Below are 21404 nucleotides of genomic sequence, written 5' to 3'. Positions count from 1 at the left end.
ATACCATTAGTGTTCTTGACACCCCAAAGAACACCACCTCACAGTCAAGAGACTAGTTTCAGGAGTAGTTAACATACTGGACTGCATTATGTTCCAGCTCATGAAGCACTACATCATTGCATATTTCAAAGTCTAAAGATTTCTTAGCAAGTGTTCAATATTTAGGGATCCCTTCAATTTTTATTTGTAGACACTTGGGGGGGGGGGGTGAAACTGAGCCATGAGCCAGCACATCCCCATTTCTCTTTGTTATTTTGCCCCAACATGATAGCGTGTCAAGGTGAATGCACCCTCTGCACGAATGATACTCGTTACTCTTGCAGCAAAGATCTGAATAGGAATAGTGTTCGTCCTTTTGCCATTCTGTAGAAAGCAAATGGTTTTGGGGTGTAGAGTCTGATAAATTAGACCCTGGGGACCAATAAGGGGAAGAAGACCCTGTACCCTGCCAAGACGCTCTCTTCTTTAATGAAGCAACTTTTCTAAAGATGGTTTGTCAACCTATTTTGTTCAGTTGCCATGACATCCTATAAACAGAAGATTTCGGTGTTACCAAAGGGTCCAGGATCTAGTGGGTCTTCTACAAATTATACTGTTTATCTGAGACAGAGGGTGGCTTTCATGATCATGTCCGTGCCATCTTATCTCAAAAGGCGCAAGGGAGATCAGACATGCCTCCAAGTAAATCGATGGCAGCACTTACTTTTTATTGCCAGCAAGGCTTATCAAACATGGCCTTCAGCAGACCCTCATTTATCAAGGGCCTGCTGCTTTTGGATGCCTTCATGTCTGTTATAGAAATGAAAGCATGTTTTGGTCAAAGATGATGAATTATTTCAGCCATAAAATAATGGGAAAAGCAGGTGTTCAATAAAAGCCACTTGCTTCCAAGGGGCATCTGGATCTATATTCTTGACTCAGGTGTCAAACTACAGGACCCTGTGAATGAGATCATCCCTGGCTTGCTTTTTCTCAGTGAGAAAAAAAGAAATGCTTAATTTCAGCTTCCTCCTAACCACATTCCAAAGAACCACACAAACTTCTATCAACGGAGAGTTTCCACCAGCAGAAATACCATTCGTTCAATAGGGACGGTCCGTCACATGTTGGGTTGTAGAAGTGATAGCTTTGAATCAAGAGCAATATAGCTTACACTCCATGCCAGGGAAGAAAACCCCTTCCTCTGTCTACGTCTGCACAAGGTAAGTCATTCCCTGGCTTTAATTTAAATGAAATAAAGTTGCTCTTAAAATAAACTGCTCGATTTCCCCAACCCACCCAGATAAGAACATGCAACTGTAGTATGGTACTTAAGGAAGAAAAAATATTAAACTGCGTGCTCTGGCAGACAGATGGTGTTGAAATTAAACACTGGAACCTTGGCAGCTGCACTATGCACTCCTCGAAATTCTCACATCATTACTCTGGTGGGAACCCTGTAAAGAGTTGGCACGTGGCCTGTAAGAGTTGGTTAGGGATTTTCTTGCTTTTTAAGGTGACCTAAAAGCAGTCTGTCCCCATCCCTATCCTTCCCGACTTCTAAGCGGGGGAATAAGGACTGCTGCTCCAGTTTTGCAAAAGGCACGGTATTACCATTTCTTAAGGACCTAGGACATCCGGAGGTGAAAAGGCCTATTCTATTTGCTTCCAAGCGTTTCTTGAAAAAATTGTTAAAATGCATCTTTTAAAATACTAAACTGATGTACAAAAACTATTTAATACATGAGCTTGAGCACAGTTAACAGTCTCATGAGGGAACACTAATTATTTGATCCTTGATATGATGTAAATAGTATTTCAAATGCATTATCACTATGGAAAGCAAAAAAAGCTGGTATATGCTAAACATACAAACAGATTTAGTTTTGGATTAGGTCATCTCTCCAAATTCAGATAAATTTTGTACTTACCTCATGATACTAAAAGACCTTTACACAAAGTTCATAAGTGATGCAACTAAAACATTTTACTTATCAAGACCCAAGTTCAAAAACTTGTTTCTCCTGCAAAACTGTACATCACTAACACCAAAGCAGTACTGCTATGCTCGTTGTAGCACTTTATTTATTTTCTTAATGACCTTGCTAGCATTTAATCTTTTACTCTCATCAACTAAAACAGAAGGACTAACCTTAACTGTTTGGTTTCAGAGTAAGTTTACTTGTAATCTTGAAGTCTTCACATCTGTTCCATTCATCACTTCACATCTTCAGAGGGCAGTTCTTTTTCAGTTGCAAAGCTTTGCCAGTTGAAAGATTAATCACCTTTTCTCTTGCATGAAATAATGAATCCGCTTCAAACATGAGCATTTTTGCCAGATTCTTCTGAATGAGGTTCTTGATATTTAAATACATAGATAAGGGCCCATTACGACCACCTAGTCTGACCTTGGCAATGGGCTTTCCTGAATTAATTCTTGTTTGAACTACAGCGCGTTTCCTAGAAAACATCTGATTTTGATTTAAAGATTTCCAGTGATAGAGAATCCATCACACCCTTTGGTAATTACACTAACAATTTAATTACCCTCACTGTTAAAATTTGTATGTTAGATGCAGACTGCATCTAGCTTAATCTTTAAGCCATTGGTCCTCATTATATTTCTCTCTACTAACCTTTATCAAAGTTATTTTCTCCAGGCAGGTAACTCTAAAATGAGATCAAGTCATCTCTTAGCCTTCTCTCTGATCAGCTAAAGACGTTGAGCTCCCAGACTCTCTTGCTATATGGCAGGGTTTTCAGTCTTAATCAGTCTCCTTGGGTCCTCTCATTCCAATTTTTCAAGCTCCCTCTTAGAATTGTTGGGCTCAAACAGGAGGCAGTATTCCAGTGTCAGTCATGTTAATGTGAAACAACCCCTTTTCTCCTACTCAGGAGTCCTCTGTTTACACATCCAAGGATGCATTTGCTTCACTGGCCATGTTTAGTTGACCACCCACCAAGACCCCCACATCTTTATCAGAAGCAGTACTTGCTAGTATAGAAAGTCCCCAACTTGTAGATGTATCTGCATTCTTCGTTTCTGGATAAGCAACTTCATTTTGGCTATACTGAAGCATATATTGTTCACTTGCGTTTGGCTCAAACAATTCAGACTGCTTTTAGTGACCTATTCTCTTCATGCTTGCCTTTCCCAGTCCGTCTCATCTGCAAATTCTAAATTCCAATTTTCAGTTTCCTTACCTATTACAGTACTGACAAAATGTTTTATAACAGGGGTAAGGATAGATCCCTGCCCATTAGAAATAGTCTTTTTATGCTTTCCTCATCAGTTGACGTTTTCATACTTACTATGTAGTCCAGTTTTTAATCCCTTTAATGCGTGCCATGTTGCATTTGTATTATTTCAGTTTCTTGAAATGTCATGCAGTATAAAATCAAATACCTAACAGAAGTCTACGTATACAACACAAATCTATTGCCTTTATCACCCCCATGAAGGGGTTGAAAGGCAACTCTGTGTCTACACATTAGCTGTCCAGAAATCCCATACTTCAATGCTACTGCCACTTACCTGGAGATGTCAAGAAGAAAAAAAATTCCACCCTATGAATGCATTTATTGGCTTCAAGTTGTTTGGCATTTGTTTTTAAATGGCCAGGGTTTTGGTCACAGCTAGAAGTAGGAGCTCAGCAGCAGTGGGCTGGTCCTCCTAATGGTACTGAAAAATCTCTCAGGTAGGTCTAGCTCATGTGCAGAAGGTAAAACTAGGGTCAGGAATCTTTACCCAGGTCAAGAAGATAAGGTACCGTTGCTTTCCTTGGAGCACAGGACCCGAGCCTCTCCTACAATCATCTAAACATAATTTTAATTTAAGTCGTTTCCTCCCACGGCAGTGGCTGTGCCTATGGCACCCTGTAGGCTTCTTGCCAGGGGGTAGCGTGGTGTGCAAGGAGAATCCAAGTCAACATGCTTGTGAATCCTTCTGGACAAACAGGTACCCACACTGCAGAAGACTGAATGGGCACAGCTCCATGCACCTGCAAATTGGTTACTTGTTCCCCAACAAAGAACTTCACTTGACAATAACTGTTCTCTGTAAACAGATCTCTATTAGCATTAATTACACTGAACTCCTTATATTATTTCCTGAGCTCATCAGCCATTCCTGTATTTTGCTTTGGATCAGGGTCAGGCTAAAAGGCCAATAATCACCCAGGATATCATCTTGTTTAGACCTTTAAGCACATCATGTGTTTTCTTTCTTCCGGCTCTGAACCTCCCCCCATATTCCAAGACTCATTCAAACCAATGCTCAAGTGAACTCCTCTCCAGCTCTTTAAAAAGGTTTCCATTGCAAATTATGCAGGCCTGCTGAATTGTAAATGTCTACCTTTAGTCACTAATATTTAGCATGTAGGGCTGGAATGGAAATGCAGTGTCACGTGACAGGAATGCCATCCCTGGGTTTTCCTCCAATTACAGAAAATCTGTTTATGGATGTGTTATATATATGCATAAGCACAATGCCTACGATAAGCTTATTTTACGCATTTACCACTGCCAGATACAGATGTATAAACTGGTACAAGCAACGCTCTGTAGGACAGAGTCTCAAACATGGTAAACATGTGAAACATGGCATTGCCATAAGGCTCTCAAGAGGCGAGCAGACAACTGGCCCTTCTGAGCCAAATGTACTTTATTTCCACACGTTTGGATTACACAGCACTCAAACCGTAGAACAGCAGCAGTTACAGGCTGTCTGCACAAAAAAAAAGGGAGAAGGGAAATGGGAATTCATTTGTCTTGAATTCAAGGGATAATGCACAACTGCTTCTTGAATTAGGCGAAAGGCTTGTCAATTTGAATATATTTCCAGCCCGCATACACTCATTTGAGAGAAACGCAACTGATCATTCATGCCCTTGTTAGTATGTTCATTTCTACCGCCTGTCAGTTCCTGAATAATTTCAAAATCCCTTCATTTAATCTCCACTCCTGTCACATTACTTGCTTCTGGCTTACAGCCACTAATGGCACATTCAATGAGACTGATGCTAGTTGCGTTTATCCTCCCCAACCACTGCGAAGACAGACAGTCTGACAAGTCTCATTATTCTGCCAGAGGTTAGCCATGACATCCTTGTCCAACCCACCCTTTTCAGCCTTACTCCATGCCACCCTTCCATCTCATCCCCCAAATAAAACATAGTCCCACTCTTAAAGGGCGATCACTTTTTCCATAAGGTTGCACAGCTGAGCAAAGCTATTGGTACGTGTCGTAATTTCATGATCAAAATGAACTGCATGTCTAAGGTGGACGCAACATGTACTTTCATGAGATTAGTCAGTCAGAGAAGATGTGAAACACCAGATAGAAATTAATCTTTATTTTGGTATGCAAGAAGGAACATCTCCATTCCCCTCCCCCCCTCATCTCCAAAACTGGAGGATGACAATGGAGTTAAACCACAGAACTGGGACATCAGAAGAGCCAATGTTTTATTCTGGTGGCGATTCACAGCATGATTTTGTGGCAACCAGTGGCTACCACTGCTCTGTTCATCTGCTTGTTTTTAAATACAAACTGGGGGACCAAGTTTAAAAAAAAAACAACAAAAAAACAGATGTTGAGCTTGGCCTGTAACAGGAACAATTAATCTTTTTATTGCATTATGTGAGACACCAGCAGGAGAGAAATAAAGCAAAGTAATGTAAGTAATTAAAAGGGCAGGAGGGAGAAGGGGGAGCAATGATTGCATCCACCTATTCATGTTCATCCAAACTTGACACTCATTCCGGAGGAATCCATTGCTGCTGAGCCCAAATCTTTGAGAGATTCAGAGCCCTAGTCCTTGGCCATCTTGTAATAAGATCCAATACAAAATCTTCTCCTAGAATGAACCTTTACTCAATGCACATGACAGACAATTGTGAAGAAGTTTAATAAGCGCTTGGGCACTTTTGCAACTATGCTAAGACAGAGAGACCTCCCTCAAGGACTGCATGTTATCACACACTTTCAAGACAAACATATTCAGCAGGCTCCAGCACCATCTGTCTGCACAAAGCACCCTGCTGAATAGAAATGTGCTTTATCTAGTCACCAAAATGTGCATAGGTAGCTCCATAATCAAAAATAAATACATGCTTCGGTTTTGGGCCAGCACAACTGAGACAGAAAGGCGGTGAAGATGGAGAGAAGGAGAAAGGAAATGAAAAGGTGTAGATCCTTCTGAAACAGTCAGAGATGGATGAGGCACCAGTGGAGGACAAGGACAGTTGGATTCAAGTGCCGAGAGGCATGGAACATTTAAAATAACTGTAACTTCCCTAAGGTGATTTGGCACTCCATAAAGAAAATTAAGCTTTATCGTACCCTTGCGAGTAAAAACAGTTTCAAGTCCAAGTTGGGTTTATCAGATTAGAAGACATTCTCTCCATCTGTGTTATGCTATTCACCTCCATGATATGCAGAAGTCTCCCGCATTAGTTCTGCACTGTAAGGAGCATTTACAAATCCAAGTATTACTGACGTCTTGTATACAGCCGAGCAATGGAGCATGACTGATGCGTATTCTTGAGCTTTAAGAAACATCTGGTTATTTTTGAGGGATCAAACCCCACAAAAGTTTTCATCTTCAGATTGAGAATGAACATAAAAGAACTTCTGTCCAAAGGCGCATTTTTTCATTCAGGACTTGAAAATAAAGGACTTACAATGCAAGTCCTGAACCATAACTGCATCAAACTTCTACAGCATACCCTGGCCAGCACAAATCACAGCAGAGCGAAGCGCAAACATGCCAACCTTAAAATACAATGCAATTAAGTTTAACTAAACTAATGGCTGGTGGGAGTGGGGGTGGGGGGAGAGAAGTCTACAATGGCAGAATCCACAACTTGCCTGAAGTCATCAAGTTTTATTTAAGAAATAATAGCTTGCGAGTACAAAGAAAGTTTAAAAGCCTCATTTATCCAGTTATGTGCCATAAAGATCATATACAAATATGTTAGAAAATACTCCAAGCAGTACTTTACAAGCAACAGATTAAGTCAAAAAACATTTTTTCCATTTAAGAGTGCAGATTAAAACAAACCTGTACAGATCCCACAGAGCCATTTGCTTCATGATACAAACTGAACAGTTTTTTCACATGGGCTTATAATTGAACTTCAAAGACGATGCTTGATTTCCTGAAACTATGGTGCAGGAAGTGGGGGCAGCATGCTGCAACGGTGATGATCATTTCAAGTGTGACACCTTTCCAACATGATAATGATAGTTTCAAACATGACACTTTTCAGAGTACTTATACACTGAACTCAGTGCTTTCTCCAAAACATTGTTATTTCTCAGAAATCTTAAATAACAAAATGACACATTTGAAGATTTTTGTAATTTTTAATATAAGTGAACTACAATCTATAACTCTCTTTAAAAAATACCGGTCAAGACACAGGAGAACTACGTTTTTTCCCCACATGCAAATAAACTTTTCCCTTGACTCCTACCCTTTTCTTCTTTAGTGCCTGGTTCCTTTTTTGGAAAGATGGCTTCCCTTTCTCTGTTTGGTATATAAATGTGGCCCTAAAACAGCATTTTGTTTAAGTCAGTTAGCTGGTATTGGTAGCCTCTGTGCTGGGCATATCGCCAGACCAGCACTTTGCTTTGCCAGACATGCAAGAAACCCAGCAGCCAAAACAGTCCATTCATTCAAGTTCTGTGAAAGATCTTCACTTGCAAGGACATTTTGGAAGCAACAGTTAATAACACAGAGCATCAAAGTCGGTTGAGGTCTGCTGTCTATGAAGAGAGGCAGCTCTTTACAATTTAAGCTTCTGCCATTAGCAAGATGAGTTTGGTACCGTACATTTTATGCAGGTAAGGCCACAGGAGTACAATTTGCACAGATTAGCCTACTGACAGAAGTAAAAGATTAATTTTCAAAGCTGGGAATAACAAGCTTCTATTATGACAGCTTTCAGAAATGCAGGTTTTAATCATTTTCTTGCTGATGGAAGCTGTTAGATGAGAAGGAAAGTTTACTGTTGATTCAACCACACATCTGTGGGCTAGAAAGCAGTTTATCCAGAAGAGCACTGATACCATCAAATACTCCATGCTTAGAAAGCTAGGAATTAACCAGATAAAGGCTTTGGGTTTTTCATTTTACTTGTCACAATAAAAAATGGTACAGAACAATTCCAGCCGCTGTTATACGTAGCTGCAGCATTTTTTCAGGGTGTTATACATAAAGCCATTGTAGTTTTCCTTAGAGAAAGAGTAGGATAACCTGGCACATCAGTTGATTTTGCTGAATCTACTTGGTTACACTGTGCTGCACCTTCATCAGGATTCCTCCTCTGGTGTAACTAAGTCGGTCCTGTTGTAAAGGACAGTCCAAAGGCGACTGAAAGCATTAGTGCGAGTTGTTCTGACATAATAAATAAGTGGCATACCAAGAGAAGTACCCAAAGGTCTTACCACTTTATATTCCCATCCCTGAGTGCAGAGTTCACATTCTCTGCCTTGAATAACTAGCCAATGTTTCCCAGGTGTCCATGTGTATTTTGGGAAGAGAGCGCAAATTCTAAATAACCCCATTTTTTGCAGGTTGTTGCACAGGAAAAGACAGCAACTGCAAAAATCCCCTCCGTCTCAGGTAAGGCAGAGAATGTGCTGCTGTTGGGCTGGAGAAGTCTCGATCCTTTGTTAACTTTCAGTGATCCATACCATCACCAAACCTGACTTTCATAAAACAGTTCAGAATAAGAACAATTTGTATTTATCAAATGCAGGCAGTCAGGCCTCGGAGAAACGTGCTCCATTTATTAAGTATCCATCTATTGAGCTGGTACATTGTCAGAAATAATTGGTTTTAATGCCTCTAAATAGGTATTGGGTGCTGGCTACAGCCAAGGGTGGGAACTTAGACTGGGGTGTGCCAGTGCTTCTGCTGGGACCTGACCCCGCTCGGGATCAGACCAATGGCCATACTTGGGGTCAGGAAGGATTTTTACTTCATGGTCAGACCGGTACAGAGCATGGGAGGAGGTGGGCTGCCTTCCTTTGTAGTGGGGGGCATGGCCCTCTACCTGGGATCTCTTGAGCTTAGACTGACATTGCACAGAAGAAGGACATTCGCTTCCATGGTTCCCCTGCTTTACTCATGGCAGGTTCAGCTGTTAGATCTGTGTTGCATCAGGGCTGGCAGTAGTTTTATGTATAGTTTAGATTATGGATTTGTCTGGGCTGGTTCAGACAGGGCTGACCCTGCCTCAGGCAGGGGGCTGGACTAGATGGCCTCTGGAGGTCCCTTCCAGCCCTGCTCCTCTATGACTCTTTGATAAGGAAGCTAGCAAATGACTGTGCATCTTCAGCGTCCGTATCAGACAAAGTTTCCAAGCCTTTGAGGATGCCACACTAGTCTTCAGCATCATGAGATAGCACAAGTGATGGTTGTCCAGGCTGAGTCAAAGACAGCCAGACATGATGCTGGCCACCCCTCTCCCATGATAACGCTGGCTACAAAAAGTGGTCTTTTCCACAACAGCCTGAGAAGCCATTCTTCCTTCCATTCCCTGGTGGCTAATACAATGAAGGCCAAAGACCTTCTCTTCAAGTCACTCAAACTTCTCTTTACTACACCTAATGAGATCAATTAAGGCAGCACAGATCATTCTGTACCACAAAGCCCACTAAAAGGGGCTCCCCAACGGCTTGCTGCCTGTTCATGTATAGGAAATTGTATTCTGCTGAAGACGCTTTTCTTAAGTAAAGAGGAGCAAAAAAAAAAACTAGAAAAGATGAGGCAGAACAGAGACAAAGGGAATACAAGAGATGACAGACATGACATCCTGTGAAGAGACATGGAGTTAAGGCCATACATGAAGCTGGAAGCCACTGCCAATATAGAGAAAGAAATGGGAAGTTGGGGAACCACCAAAAGAAAAAGAAAAAAACAGCCTCATGTAGAGGTTGACAAGATGCTTGTGTCAGTACCATCCAAGACCCCTGCAGACAAAGCACAGCAGCTTAGCACTCTTCCCCTCACCAAGAGTATGCATTATAGGACATGGGTTGTTTCTGTTTTCATCAAAAACGTACAAAATTCAGGGGGAGATGGGAAAGATGGATTATACATTTTGCTCTGAATATTAAAATCCACAACCAAAGACGATTATATCCCCTGCTACCACAAGCCTTATCCTCATTGCTGACAGTTCCATTGCTTCAAGAAATTGAGTTTTTGTGAAGGTTTCAACCTCAAAGACCGCATGCCATAATTCGGGCCCACTTCATGGTAGATTTTGGATTTTGCACCATGGAACCCAAGAATCATAAAGAAGTGAAGGAGCAATGCATAGGTTTCAATATGAACAACAGCAACCAAATTTAGGCCAGACTCTACAGTGGGGAAAAATGGGGAAATGAGATAGCAGCTGAAAGCGGGTGATGGTCGATATGAATAGCTCACATACAAGGAGAATAACATGACCTTAAAATAGTCGTCTCGGCAAGAAACCTAGTTTAACCAAATAATCACCAGTTGCACAGCAAGGCTGAACGGCCTGGTTTAGACTCTGGCACATACAAAAGCAGGGTAAGTTCACCATAGACATGGCTCTGCACTGGCTTTGCCACTTGAAATTTCTTTTGGTAATTACTGTTAACCCAAAATAACTTTACTTTGCTCTTTTCCCCAGGTCCCATTCTGGAGGATGGTGACAAAACTGCTCTGAAAAGGTGAGAACTGGTACCGTTCTTTTAATGATTTTCAGAATGTTTTGGCCCCGCAGGTGAAGTTTAGTATTACTGGAGTCCACAAAATGCTACAACTTAGTAATTATTGGCTGAAAACAAGCTCCTCTTAAGATTTTTGAAGGGCAGGCCTTACTTAATCACCATGTATATAAGAAAATGGATGGGTTTCAAGTATCTTATATTCTTATTATACAAGTCTAGCCTTTGGGCTGACACATATACAGACAAGATATTCCGTCTGAACCTTAATCAAGCAGTCACTGGTTTCCCAACACTTCCCTTTCACTAAGAGCAAATGCACTGCAATTTAAAATAATAATATATTTCTGCTTGATAACACTTTCCTTACATGTGCTTTACAACCAAAGCCCACCAAGTCCAGGTAAAGCAAGCATTCACTCTAACCTACAGCGCAGCTGCAAGCAGCTTGAATAAATCACTTCCAGTTGGTCTGTATAGTTCAAAATATAGATTGATTGGGCAGACAAATGAGCGTAGCAATTTCAAGATAATTTTTCAAGATAATTTAAATCCTTCTGTAGTTAAAAGCTGAATAAAGTTATGCAAGAGTTACTTTAACAGTGGACCTTGTAGGAAAAATATTTGCAGTTTCACTTTAAAATGTACAGGACAGCAAACTCCACTTTCCTCTGAAAGTTTTATATCTGCTATTAGCACACAAGCCGAAGGTCTCTTATTTCAGGTTATTCTGAGTGTGGCTTCCAAAAGGACTACATCATTTATTTAATCTACTCCAGCTAAGCTCCCTGGTCAAGCAGGAGTTCAATGAGAACAGAAGTTAGTTCAACCCTAAACATTTGGCAAAATCCCCCTCCCTCCTCATGAAGTCTGGCTGGTTTCATGGCTTCAAGGCCATAACATTTCCACTCCATCGAGCCTACCTTTCTCGTGTAAACTCAGAAAAGACTCACCTGAACACTTCTCCCTGGCCTGGAAAAAAGGGTACTTGCCAGTAGCAAAAGGAGAAGAGCAAAACTGAAAATGCAGCAGGCAACAGATGGACTATGCACACACAGGGAGGGACAGGACAGAGTATGTTTGTGGTGCTCTCTCACCTGTGCAAGTGTCTTTGGAACAAGCAAGTGGGAAGTGCAATAGTTTGAAAGGAATTTAAAAAAAGAACAAGGTGTCAGTGGAGCTCATAGAATAAGTGTTCTCTTGCTTAGAATTAAGCCCCTGTGCAGGTAACGTGGTAAAGGCCCCTGCGCCATGCTGTTCTGTAGCAGCTCCTACAGACAAGCTGCAGTTGCTACAGATGTGGTCTGAAGTGATTGCAATTCAGCCCTCCATAGTTACTGAAAATCTAGCGCATTTAAAAAGGACAGGACAAAGGAAATTCTTTAGCGACCCCAAGATGTCATGTGCATGACAGACAACCAGAAAAATGGCATGTTTTTGTTTTCCTCACAGCATAGTTTACTGGTTTTAACTTTGAAAAACAAAGTACAATTAAAATACTTCAGGGTAAATATTTACAGTATTCTAAATTGGAGAGAAAAAGCATTTTTTTCTGTATAGTTACAAATCAGGAACAAAGCTGCAAGCAATAGTCTAGGGCAATTTCATATAAACAACTGCATCTCAACACGCCTGCAATTTGTTAGCCCTCACAGTTCCATTGCATAATTAAAATACTTGCAATTTAAGGCCCTGCAACAAAGAATGTGCAGCCCTCAGCAGGGTTTCCACTGCTGGCCTATGGAAAACAGATGCATGGAAAGTATGTACAGTGCACGTATGCAGCCGGCTACAGATAGCTTCAGTGAACATTCAACGCTGTCGGTGAGTTTGAGCATTAGAAAAAAAAACCATCGACCGTTGACTGTACCTTGAGGTTTATCACAGGCATGCCTGGATACAGTTGGAGCTACAAGAAATGGACTGACCTGCCTCCTGTCGCCTCCACCCGTCTAGCCCCAAACCATCTTGGTGCATAAGAATGGACTATCTTGTATTTTCAAGATTAAGGTGTGGTGTGGTGCACTTTTAAAACAGAAGATTCTTTTGAAATTCTAAGCAGAATTTCACCCAAACAAGGTCTCTGTACGTAATGAAAGGTTTTCCATGAATGATGCAGAAACAGCAATGCATCCCCGCAAGTGAAAGAAGTTTGGAAACTCATTTGAGAACAGCAGGTGTCCACAGAAGAGGGATGCAGAGCAGCTCAGGATGGAAACCTATTTTCCATTTGGGCTGGCAACTCGAGCTTTGCTGGAGGAGTCTTGGAATGTCATCCCGTTTGCTCTCATGAACCGACATGACTACTTCCTCCCTCCCTTCAATTTCCACCAACTGCTCAGCAGGAGAAACAACCCAGAGGACTTGATCCTGTATCGCGAAACCCAGCTGTTCCTCCGTCTCACACTGTCATGTTACAACCGGGTGAGAAAAAAATTTCAGCCCCTTTCAAAGGACAGCTAACTGACTGCAAAGTTGTCTCAGGAAGCAAATCCAGACACAGCACCCCCCACCTATGTCTTCTGGAATAAGAGATGTAGCAATGCACATGCAACATGCTTTAGAATAGGTGTACATGAATTCGGTGGGTCAGCTGCTTTTTTTTTGCAAGAATTATGGAACCCAAAGAAATTAATTAGGCTAAAAATAAATTTAATTAGGGTAAAAATTCAAAGGGCCTCATACTGTAGATTGGGACCTACAAATGAAGATCCAGGGGAAAAAAAGCAGTTGTACATCGTTTTAAAAACAGCAACAAGGTTAGGAGTTATGGAACAAAGAGGATATCTATTGTACAGTCTATTGTAAAGTCACGCCAGCAAAAAAATGACTGGTTTTGGCGGATTTGATGGTTTCACTCAGGCAATCAGCATAGCCTGTACCAACACAAAGCACTCTTGTGCCACGGTAAGAGAGAGTATGCTGGTAGAGCTACAACTATGCCAGCAAACCTCTCCTAAATTGGGTTGAAAAGAAATGTTAATTGGTCGGAATCCTTCTTTCTGAAAAAGTAAACTGAGAAGCTGTAAGCAGTAGTTGATACTTTCAATATTAAAAAAAATAAAAGTAAGAATGATGACTCAAGACACCTTAGCAGTCAAAAAACAACTATTCGATAATTGGTTAAGCAACTTGAAGGAGCACAAAGCTATGGTTAAAGTCAATGTGATTTCTGTATACTGAAAATGTAACAGGTGAAGGCAAGAGGAGTACAGATACCACCAACTCTAAAATGTAATTTTTGTGCTCCTGCAGTGCTTTGAAATATTCCATTTAAAAGTAAAATGGAATTTCTCATATTCAAGTCTTTGGAAACATGCAGGGGAAATGTAAGACAGTCTAGTCTAGGCAGTGCAGGTTGAATCCTGAAACTAAGGATCCGTGACAAAACTGTTCTTTCATTAGCCACACTAGAGTCAGTCATTTCTCCATCTTAAACAGTCCCTATTGCTAAGTTGTCTGCGTTCCTATAATTTCCTCAATGAAAGTATACATTGCAGTCCTCACCAACATAATGAATAGCCATGGGAGCTGTCATCACATCCTGCATTCTTAAGTCATAAAAATACTGCAACCCTTTCATTGTGCAAAAGTGACTGGGCTGAATCTGAAGAAATATGGCTGCACAGGCCGTGCATCTAATGGCTGCAATCAACATTCATTGCTGTCGGTGGGTTTTAGTTTGTACCAACTCACTGATCAATGAATGCAAACTGCGGACCAGATAGCTAAGAGCACATGCTCACGTGGAGAAACGCTGCCCGTGGTTCTGCTCAATCAACACATTTTTAAACTTCCCCTCGGAGAATAGCATAGGACTAGGGCAGAACTCTTGGTTCTGGCAACAAGTAATTTAAACTTCTCTCATTCACTGTCTACCAAGTTATTTATTATCTAGCCAACAGGAAGACTTGTCAGGCTTCATGTTTTTGCATGAAAAAATGTCTTTGTTACCCCCACAGCTGGGCACAGGTACGTTTTGTAAAAATGGAACCATCTGGTTTAAAATCCCGTTGGTCACGTTGCAAGCTTTGTTTCTCAGATTCCTACAGAAAGCACCATCTTGAGCTCCAACCAAAGAACTAGGATCTGCTTTCAGATGCATCCAGCTTTTTATAGTATCTTTTCCTCCCTTTGTAGTTCCAGCACCACAGTGTAGACTTAGGAGCTCAAGGGAAATGACAATAGCATTAAGCAATGGCTTCTCCACATCCATAAGACCCAATAGCACTGCTGATAAATGCTCAGTGAGCAAAAGCAGGTAGGTGGTCTCCACCACTGGACATTTGTCGATCACGACCTACTGGAACTGAAAGCCTGATGCAATAAAACCTACAGTCATTTTATGAACTGAAACTGTTCCCTCCTAAAAAATCAAAAGGTGAGGCTGGCCAGTCTCCTGTTTGAAAAAACACCAGAATAGGTTTGAGTGGGGAATGTCTTCCCGTGGAGCGTGTGTTGCCCAGGTATTTATCCTATCAAAATCCATTGTCAATGCTCCAAGCACCTTCTAAGTTTACAAAATATGACAATGAAATGCAAGAGATGGGAACAACTCCTTCACTGGCCAAGGGGACAGATGAGATTATGACCCAACAGGTCTCTTCTGACTCTGATTTCAAAGGCCCTACATAAACTAGAAGACATCTTACAGTAAACTATCTTTCATGCTTTTAAAGAGAAAAGTTAGCTCTCCTAAGGAGAGTTCAGGGTTGATTACTGCCTACAACAAAGTACAATGCTTTAAAGGTGTTGGACTGTTGACACCAATATTAAAAAAAAAAGTGGCTAAAATGTTTTTAATTACTTGCTCCTTGCTTCAACATGCCTTAAGTGATTTAGCTCCAGTTGTTCCTCCCAAGCTACAAGATGAGAGTTAATATGAAATTTCTAAATGTACTCTTATCATATGAATCTCAAATGGACCCACAGAATTGGACTGGGACTTCAAAGAGGCATAAAGGTAGCTAGATGCCTGCTTCAACTCATTTCTATGAGCCCGAAATTAAATTCTCTTAGGCATCTTTAACAATCTCAGCACTAATCATCAATAACCAAAAAAGTGAAGAGAAGCACAAGTAACCCTGAGGTGCTGGAAATTCAACCTGTATGAAAACTGCCTCCTCTAGCAGGAAGGCTGGAACTATCACCATCGCGTTCTCCTTGGTTTTCTCCCAGGGACAAGGAGTCTTCTGGGAACATGGGTGAGGCCTGCAGCTGCTTTCCACACAGCAGCTTTCATACAAGTTAGACAAAAAACCAACTTACACAAACACTTCTGACTGCAGAGCAAATGCAAACTTCACCCCAGGTACAAAACTCCACGCATTAGTGGCCATATAAAAAACTATGGGGAAATATGAGAGTCCACATGTACTGTGACCTTGCATCTGCACGCATTCCTAATTAAAAAGAGGATGAATATTCAAGTGAATTAACACAAGTTTTCCTGTTCTTCACAGAAAAGCAGCTCTACAGAGTCATCGCAATGGGATGTCAACGATCACTGCATGTCACCAAGGCAGGAAACAAGATTTTAAGACATTTTGTAAAATTTGTAAAACAGTTTTTCACATTTTCATTTTTTTAAAGATCCTTTGAAAAACAAACATGCACATGTTCAATGGAAAAATGGCTTCTACCTCTCAATAACTAAGCTCATGGCAGTCTGTTTACACAGAGCATTTCAAGCTAGAGCTACAGATTTTCTGAATCAAGCTGTAGCAAGACCTGGATACCTGGTTACAGGGGTGGGCTAGCAAAAACAGGATGTGTTTCAATACTGACAAGTGCAAGGTGCTGCATGTAGGCAGTAGTAACCAGCAGCACATTTATAAGATGGGAAACTCCCTTCTTGAGAGCACAGAGGCAGAAAGGGATCTTGGAGTCATTACTGACTCCAAGATGAACATGTGCTGACAATGCGAGGTCACAGTTAGCAGGGCTAACAGGACCTTGTTGTGCATCCACAGGTGCATCTTGAGTAGAGCCAGGGAGGTGATCCTCCCCCTCTATGCGATGCTGGTCAGGCCACAGCTGCAGTACTGCGTCCAGTTCTGGGCACCGCACTTCAAGAGGGATGTGGACAACATGGAGAGGGTCCAGAGGAGGCCACTTGCATGATCAGGGGGCAGCAGGGCAGGCCCTACAATGAGAGACTGCGGGACCTGAACCTGTTCAGCCTTCACAAGAGAAGGCTGAGTGGGGACCTGATGACCGTCTATAAACTCACTAGGGGGGACCAGAAGGGTTTGGGAGAGACCTTGTTTCCCCGAGTGCTCCCCCACATAACAAGGAATAACGGCCACAAGTTGTTGGCGAGGAGGTTTAGATCAGACATCCGTAAGAACTACTTCATGGTCAGGGCGGCTAGGATCTGGGACCAACTTCCAAGGGAAGTGGTGCTGGCTTCTACCCTGGGGGTCTTTAAGAAGAGGCTTGATCCCTACCTGGCTGGAGTCATCCGAGCCCAGTTTTTCTCCCGCCCAGGCAGGGGGTTGGACTTGAAGATCTACAAGGTCCCTTCCAACCCCACTTCTATGAATCTATGTACAATGTGTTGATTCTTAGAGCAGAAGTCTGCCAAGTGCACATGGGTGGGTGGAGTATTTGTGCTAGTTGATTCGTCTGATATGTTTTAAGTGTATTTTAAGGGTGTTGTGAGTTTAGCAACATAGGTTGGAAAGAAAAAAGTATAGCCAAAATCTTTTTTCACTGAATTTATTTTGAGAATAAGGGTAGTATTAACTCCTAATACAACTCTGCCACCAGAAGAAGGCCTTAGATGTTTCCCCCTGTAAACAAGTAACCCCTATGGTAAGAATAGAGCATCCATCTTGGATTTGTGGGGGGGGAATCAGCTCCTCAGGTCTACAACTCTGAGGGTACCCTGACCTTATAGGGCTTTCTGCCATGCCCCAAGAGTGATTCTGAACAAAAAATGTCAGCAGTTGCAATGTGCTCACAACAAGCAGAATCACAGACGAGTTGAATTAATTATCTCGCTCTTGAGAGGAATCCTCAGCATGCACAGGAGCTGCTCAAGGGGAGAGAAGGGATGTCTTTATATGGACCATGTTCCCTGCATTCAGTGGGCAAGCTGGGCATTGTTACATAACCTGCAGGATTTCAGATGAGGAAGCAGGCACATGCTTTCAGGAAAGCAGAAGAAATGGTCCAAAAGGTTACTTGCTGCCCACCTGACCCCACATCTGAACTACTCCTCCCCTCCTCTCTGCAACTGGCTGTTTGGAAAATAAGAAAATGGTGGGGGGCATGTGGGATCTGGTTGGCTCAGCAGGTGTGCTAGGGCCAACCCACTGTATAAGCCAGCCTCAGGCAGCGTTTTTTTTTATTATTATTATTATTCCTTTTCTGCATATTTGTCTCTTCCTCTGGTCTTATGAGGCATTGCTAGTGGAGAAGCATGCCCAGACATGCCGTGCTGGACACTGCTATAGCTGCTCACATCGGTATGTGAAGTGCAGGAAGTCTCTTCCTGTCACTTGCTGTGCAGCATGCCGGGGTACCCATCACTGCACAAACACTCAGCATCCACTAACCTGGCTATTAAAAGGCAGCCAGGGGGGAGACATGCCCAGATTCTTTACCAGCTGTTTTGCTTTGGCAGAAAGTCTGGTTAAACTTTCTCCTACCTACTAGAGGGAGATGGACTGCCTAGGCCCTCACAGGTGTGCCTGCTGCCCCGTCCGCCTCAACTGACAGGTGTGGTTGTGCCTTGAAGGACCCGCAAGCTCCAAAATGGATCTGCAGCTTTTTCCTGCAATTAACTGCAATTTACATTCATACAACATAGGTTTAAGCACATGATTTATATGCAGGGCTGTACTGGAAGTGTGTCAGTCAAAAGCTTCACCATCCAGTCACTGAACGGTGCCCATAATAATGAGAGCTGCTTGTTCAAATAGCTATTTATAAGATCCAGAATGACCGGGATGGCCTGGAGCTCGTCCTGGGTTTACTTTTCCATAACTGTGTATCAGTTTTACAGATTATCTGTTTGCATAGATTAGGAGGTGAAATTAGTCATTTTGTAACATGCTAAAGGCCAGTAAACTTGTCTTATCTGCAATCTGTAAAACTGCCTAAACCTGAAGTCCTGCAACATTATAAAATCATTTATCTAAGCACGACCAGACTTTCACAACTCCTTCCCCACCCCGTAAAAGAATCCCGACCATGCTGTCCTTTCAGATCCTGAGCACCAATCTAAACACATTCTGACACCAAGCTCTCCTTATAAACTGGAAAAATACACCTTTTTTTCCCTGAGGTTTTTTTTGTTTTTTGGGGTTTTTTTGTTTTTTTGGGGGGGTTGTTTTAAACTTGAAGGTCTTTGAAAAGCAGCTGTTTCTCAGCCAGCAAAACAGAAGGCACTGCTCTTTTTAAGGCACACTGCAAGCTTTCTTTGGCCTGGATTTTTTCCAAAACCAAAACACTTCCCAAGGGAGCAAAAACCAGAAAATTGCTGGGTTACTTGGACAAATTCTTCTTTTCTTTCTCTCTCTCTCTCTCTCAAAAACAAAACAAAAACACTTGTAAAGGTATCTGGACTGTGAGAGTCTTGCAAAAATCAAGCCTAACGTGCTTAGTTCTACATACATGAATAAACCCATTGAACTCAATGGACCTGCTCACTTACAAAAAGCCAAGCAGACTGGCTCCTTGCAGGGCTGGGACTTTGAACACTCCTCTTTTCCCAAACTTTTGACACTGAAGGGCATAGTTCAATTATTGAAGGCTTCTTCCAATAGATGCCAATGTTAACATTAGGGATCAGCCTGCACTTCCACTGAAACACCTCATTTTCAGGGATTTATTCCCTGATACACAATGTTCAATGTAGCTTTACTAAAAGCAGCAGGCATATTTACATGTTTAAACAAGTGACAAACACAAAAGACAGAAGAATTCTGGTTTGGGTGCAACTGTTACTGCTCTTCAACATAAGGCGCAGCTTTTAATTTTAATATTATGGAAGACTGTCATCCAAAGCACGATTGACCACTTTAGACTTTTCAGGAATACTTTTAAGTGATGATGGTGTGCAAAGGAAATAAAAATGGCGCACGCATGCACAAGGCACCTACACACTCTTACGTAGAAAATGGATCTTAAAAAAAATAGGGTTGGAAAGGACATCAGGAGGTCATCTAGTGAATCCCCAGGGAATAAATAAGATCACTCAGTGGGCAGTAACAGATCTGCTCCATCTCAAGCAGAGTACAGAAAACATGTGGTCCCCATACAAACCAGGAGTATAACTTTATTACACGGGTAGACAGAACGCTCAATTTTCAAACTTGTTTGAGCTTTAAAGTGGGTTGAACAAATTGTCGCCATTTGTGCCGGTGAACTGGTTAAGTATCGTTTTGTTGTAGCCCTCCAAACTTACTATGCATTTTTCTGATGTTTGGTTTTCACCAAACGATTTTTTTTCTATGTTCTTCTACTCCTAGGTCAGAAAATACTTGGAGTTTGATTGTATGGGATAAAGCAACAGCAAAATAAGCTCCTTGGGCAATGAAGTAAGGCAGAAGTGACAAATTTGGAAGGCAAGGTGGATAATCAGTTGACAAGGAGCTCTCAAAGACGTGCTGGGCAAAAGGTGCTAATGTGATTCTTGGCTGTAGAAAAAGGGGACTATTGAGTAGGAGAGCTATTATCTCTGTAGTTGGCACTAGTGTGAACATTCCTCCACATGATGTGCAATACTGCTGTCCATGCTTCAAGGAAGATGCTGAAAATTAAGAAGATGCCAAGAAAACCCACAAGGAATGATTAAAAGACCAGAAAACACACTATTTAGTAAAGGACTGAAGGAGCTAAATCTGTTTAGTTTATCAAAGGTTGAGCACTGATCGATGTAAGTACCTAGCAAGGAACTAGCAAACATTATCTGAAGAAAGCACTGCAATCTAGCGGACAAAAAGTTAACTAGAACCACCGGCCGGAAGTTGAAGCTGGACAAATGTAGACTACAAATAAAACGCAAGCTTTTAAATGAAGTAGGTATCAACCACTGGAACAGTTTACCAATAGTTATGGTAGATCCTGGATTACTGGGAATTTTAAAATCCAGATAGGCTGTTTTTCTAAAAAATCAAGTATAACTATTGAATTTGCAGCAATAATTTATACAAGGAAGTCCAGAGGCCTGTGTTAAATGGGACGTCAGAGTAGATGATTATAAAACCAGAAGTAACCTTTGTAATCTACAAACCTACAAAGTGGGGACAAGCTTAATGACATAACAGACAGATGCTAAGAGTGATTTAAGGAAAAAAGCAAGCCAGGGTTCAATTCAAGTTATACAGCCTTACTTTGAGTATTCAGCAGATGTATTCACATAATAGGAGGTAATTTTGCCTTAAGACCCCCTAAACAAGGGGAAGTAATGTTGAGTTAAAACAATAATTAAATGGTAAATTATTTTGCACAATTTAACATAAATGTACGCATTTTCAAAAGTGTATGAAGTTTGTGTGTACATGAAGTTGCCACCGCTGTTCATGGAAAAATTGATCATCTGCAACTGAATCAATCAACTAATAAAAAGCTGGCTTCCTGACACCAGTCTAGCTAGATCAAGCTACTGCTCATCATAAATATCATTTTAACAAATAATCATGCATACACACGTAAGAGGAAGGTCCAAGGGGCTTATTAAATCCCAAACCGCCAAGAAGGCAAA

At 41.6% G+C, this 21404-nt stretch overlaps 1 protein-coding gene and 1 long non-coding RNA gene across 3 annotated transcripts in view; one reads left to right on the top strand and one right to left on the bottom strand.

Annotated features, from left to right (window-relative positions):
* Positions 1 to 21404, bottom strand: part of NR6A1 (nuclear receptor subfamily 6 group A member 1) — a 156296-nt gene that overhangs the window by 96233 nt on the left and 38659 nt on the right. The window lies entirely within an intron of this gene.
* Positions 1 to 21404, top strand: part of LOC149855240 (uncharacterized) — a 37355-nt gene that overhangs the window by 13128 nt on the left and 2823 nt on the right. Inside the window, exons 2-3 of the long non-coding RNA XR_016438589.1 lie at positions 10654 to 10693; positions 16153 to 20718. This is a non-coding gene — a long non-coding RNA (uncharacterized LOC149855240). The remainder of the gene's footprint in view (positions 1 to 10653; positions 10694 to 16152; positions 20719 to 21404) is intronic.

The sequence above is a fragment of the Crocodylus siamensis genome, chromosome 11 (assembly GCF_052110815.1).
Source record: "Crocodylus siamensis isolate JL-2025a chromosome 11, ASM5211081v1, whole genome shotgun sequence".
Classification (NCBI taxonomy): Eukaryota; Metazoa; Chordata; order Crocodylia; family Crocodylidae; genus Crocodylus; species Crocodylus siamensis.
Note: the sequence above shows the minus strand (reverse complement) of the source record. Positions and strands in the feature narration are given on the sequence as shown.